Source organism: Crotalus tigris, unplaced genomic scaffold, assembly GCF_016545835.1.
Source record: "Crotalus tigris isolate CLP2741 ecotype Arizona unplaced genomic scaffold, ASM1654583v1 scf7180000024286.1529876, whole genome shotgun sequence".
Taxonomy (NCBI): Eukaryota; Metazoa; Chordata; class Lepidosauria; order Squamata; family Viperidae; genus Crotalus; species Crotalus tigris.
Genome location: NW_024100459.1, coordinates 1,086,705 through 1,091,438, shown reverse-complemented (window position 1 = coordinate 1,091,438; position 4,734 = coordinate 1,086,705).

The window sequence follows — 4,734 nt, the reverse complement described above, 5'->3', positions numbered from 1 at the left end:
TATCTGCTCCAAATGTAGATTATTTTGAAGATAGAATAATATGTTCTTATTTGATTTTTAAAACAGCTTTTTCTTTTTCAAGAGAATTTAAATATTTAACCTTTTTAAATGTACAGAGGAAAGCTCTGATAGTATGGTGCAGCAATAGAATATAATGCCTTTTTAACAACTTAAGATCTTCATTTAAAAAGAGTACTCAGCAGTGCATATGAATTTGAGTTATTAGGCTACAATATATTTTTGTTGAGTACCAACATTGGTGACAATTATGTTATTAATTATTGTAATTGAAATGGACATGTTTGAATTTATCTGTGTTTCACATGGTGTTAGGAATGTTGGGGAGAAAGGAGAAAGAAAAACGCTGAAATGTTATTGTAGAAATTCAAATTATTTGGTATGGAAGAAGTCTTTTAAAGTAAAATGTTGAGTTAACTCTTGATTAAGACTTCTTCATTGTCATTATTGTATTCCAATCTGTTATAGGAGTCACAATAACATGCAGGAGGATGATTTTAATTGTAAACATTTAGTGCAGTGATGGTGAACCTTTTAGAGACTGAGTGCCCAAACTGCAATTCCTAACCCACTAATGCATCGTCGAGTGTCGGGTGGGTGTGGCCCATTGAGTGGGTGTGGCTGTGGTGGTAACGGCAGACTGGGTGGGACTAAAAAGTTCAATCGATCAATTCCAACTTTGCAAGATCTTTTTTTTTCCCTGCAAGTTGAAATTGACTGATTGAACCTTTTTGGGGGGGGGGACATGGCAGCGGAGGCCTAAAGAGAAAAGGTTTTATAAAACCCAGCTGAAGGCCTAGGACTGGGGTGACAGCGTGCGTGCCCACAGAGAGGGCTCTGAGTGCCGCCTCTGGCACCCGTGCCATAGGTTCGTCACCATTGATTTAGTGTCTAAAAGTACTAAAAGTGCCTAAAAGTATTACAACTGATTTCAAGCAGTGTTACAAAGATGTATTCTTTGTACTGGATATACTATTGGCTGGAATGCCAACAATTAATGTCTGCAAAGAATATCTAAAATTTCCTAGAGAGAGAAAATCTGCAAGAAGGAATGTGTATAATTTCCACACAAACACCCCTACATTCCAAGTAGTCTGTTCTTCTTAGGATTGTGGAGAATTTTTTTTTCAGCACTTCCTAATCTCGAAGAGAGACAGAAATGTTATTTTTCTTTGCAATATTCCAACTTTCTATTTTAGCCGTTTAAATAAAAAAGAATTCCCAAGAAAATTCCATTTCTCCAAAAATGATGAGAGGGTTCGGGCTATAGTTCCTCTTCAAAACATGCACTACTGGCCTGTGAGCAACTTTTTGCCAGCTTAGCCAGAAACCATTTGCACTTTGGCCAGACATTTCTTCTCCTACGCTACATCTTGCTCTGAAGCTGAACATTAAGGAAATCTTTATTGCTACAGGAAAAAGAGATCTATTTTTTTACTTGAGTAACTTGTCTCCCAAGCACTGATTTTTTCTGCAAGTTAAATGTTTAGTCCACAGGTGTCAAACTCGCTGTGTCACATGAATGTTGACATATCGCTTTTTTTGCATTGCCGGAGCTGGGGTGGGTGCGGCCTCTGTATGATGCAACCAGCTAGCAGTTTGACACCCCTGGTTTAGTCCATCTTCTGTTTAGTGTTAACAAAAGCTAACACAATGTGAAGAGAACTGAAAAAGAAGGCAAAATTAATTTTCTTAGCCTCAAAAATACAGTTATAGGGAGATATGTAGCCATGAGACAAATATCTGATACTTGGGCTAAAGGCTATGGCAGATCTAGATGAAATCTTTTAAGTATTAAAGTGCCGAAAATCACACTGAGAAAGGTAAATAATTTCCCACTTGCAACATGGCTTTGAAAGCTAAATTGTCAAATATGCTAAATTAAGAAAAAAAAAAGTTGTTTATGATGCTGGAGAAAATTGTTGGGAATTCCTTAATCCAGAAGAAGAAATCATTCAATACTTGATGAAATGAAACTGATAGAGTACTACTTGGAAGCACTAATAATAAAGCTAACTTTTAAGTATTTTTGATAAGTATTATGAAGGCAAGTGTCCTTGAAAAAGACCTTGATAGTTGGAAAAATTCAAAGTTGGTTTAAAGGCAGAAGGATAAAGGACAATGATGATTCAAGAATAAGCTTGGAAGAAATCAAAGAAGCAATTAGAGACAGCTTTGCAAACTGATGTTTATCAGGTATATAAAGATTAAAAAGCAAATGAATGACACATCAGAAACATTGAAGTGGAAATTTCTATCTGGAAGAATTGCCTTGGCACCCTGAAAGCTTTAGTTGCTCCCCAGCCTAAATTAAGTAGCCCAGTTTCTATTCCAGCATTTCTCAACCTGTGGGTCGCGACCCCATTTGGGGTCGAACGACCATTTCACGGGGGTCGCCAAACGCGATCCGCCATTTTTTTGTCAGCTGGCGGCACCGCGCATGCGCGCTGCGCATGGGGATGGCGCCGCGCATGCGCGGCGCGTCCTTATGACTGGGGTCGCCAGAAAAAAAAGGTTGAGAACCATTGTTCTATTCCCACCAGCCACTGAAGAAAAAGAGGGAAGAGACTTTCTGACAAGATCTCCTCCCCACCTTTTTTTTTGCTGATTACTGATAAAGTTAAACTGGTGAGAGTATACAAGAATGAGACAAGAGTAAGAATTACAGGTAGTCCTCACCTTATGACACAACTGAGCCCAAAATTTATGTTGCTAAGTGAGAAATTTGTTAAGTGAGTTTTGCCCAATTTTATGTCATTTCTTGTCACATTTGTTAAATAACTTCAGTTACTAATTAGTAACACCATTGTTAATGAATCTGGTTTCCCCAATGACTTTGCTTGTCAGAAGGTGGCACAAAGTGATCACGTGACTCCAGGACACTGCAACTGTCATACATTGAGTCAGTTGTCAAACGTCTGAATGTAAATCATGTGGCCATGGGGATGCTGCAACAACAATAAGTGTGAAAAATGGGTCATAAGTCATTTTTTCAGTGCCTTTGTAACTTTGAACGGTCACTAAGCAAACTGTTGTAGGTCAAGGACTACCTGTAGTGCATCACTGGGCAAACTGGCAATACCTGTGTTGTTTTCAGAAATGATCCACTATCTGCTACCCATGGTTGCTATCAAAGCCTCTTGCTTACCATTTACTTTGTCCTCAATGTGTCATTCAGAACTTTTGGATTTACACTGTAAACGTGCTTATTTTAAACATTATTTTTGATTTGGAGGATAGAAACATAGACCATCAAATGGACTTGTTATAGGTTCTGTTTCTGTTTTGGAGTCAGTATCAAACACATTTTTATATTTATTTGTTGGAACTGCATTCTGCCTCTCCTTCAGGAGCTTAAGGTGGCATACGTGGTACTCCCTCTTCCCATTTTCCTGCAATAATATTCTGAAAAGTAGGTTGGGATGACAAAATTATCTAAAATCATCCAGCAAGTATCCAAAGCTGATACTGAATGTGAGCCTGAAAACTATTACAGCACATAACCAATATACCACACTGCCTTGTAAGAATATCAGTCTAACATACACTATTTATGATCAAAATGCAATCTCTTGTATTATATTACTAAAAACTTTTTAAGGGAAGTAAATATTGTAAGAATATATTCACATGTGGAATGCTGCACATTCTGTCCTTTACAGCTATTACATGTGAAATTCATTTATTTTGAATTACTCGGTGTGGTTGTGACTGGATTCATATGAGATGCTACAGTAAGCCTAAAATCCAGATCAATAGATTAACCTATCTGTTACTTTCACATAAAATACTATGTTGGGAAGATGGTTTAGTTCTCTCAATATTCTGAATAATAAATTATTCAATCCCATTTTGATCCATGCATCAAACTCTTTGAATGACATAACCTTTTTCTATATTAACAGATTTGCTATTGTTCCCCCCACCCCAGAAAATATATGAGGAAGTTATTTTGCAAAACCAACTGATCTTTTATTTTTTTGTCAGGCAGCAAAGCACAAGACAGTCTACATATCAAAGTCATGTACACTATCACAATTATTATAGTTCAATAGACAGTAGCACATCTTTATCTTGTGGAGAAAAATACTTCTTGGACCCCATCTTAATTGAAAAATTTCTAGTACACAAATCAGGGCATGATATTGTGAGCTCTGCATGCCCCATATGCAACACTGTTCTGAAGGCAAATGAAGAAAATCCTGTATTTCTGAGAAATGTCTACATTTTGAAAAAGGTCCATATGTTTATCCAACTTTCAAATACAAGCATCATGGTTTGAAAACCAACTCTTACAATTTCAAGATACACCTAATGGGACTGCTGAAAGAGTTTCCCCACTAGCTTTCTCAGAGTTCTATAAAAGATGGAAACAAATTCAGTATCTTGTTTTTATTATACAGTGATTATATAGCTAGTAGCATTTTCTTCCCACCCAATCTTTTATATGACCTGCTGCTGTTTTATGGATCCATGCCATGAAGGACTTTATAGGTAATAACCAACACTTTGAAGTAACCCAGAAGCAAACTGGCAACCATTCACCTTATGTAAGAGAGGTTATTATTTCTATGATTTAAAAAGGTATTATGACTAATATTTGACTTACAACTGTAGTGGAGTTTGGAATTTGTAAGTTGTGATGGTTGTAAGTTGAGACACCAATAAGCCAGACCCAATTTTACAACTGTAATTTTGCAGGGGTTGTAAAGCAAT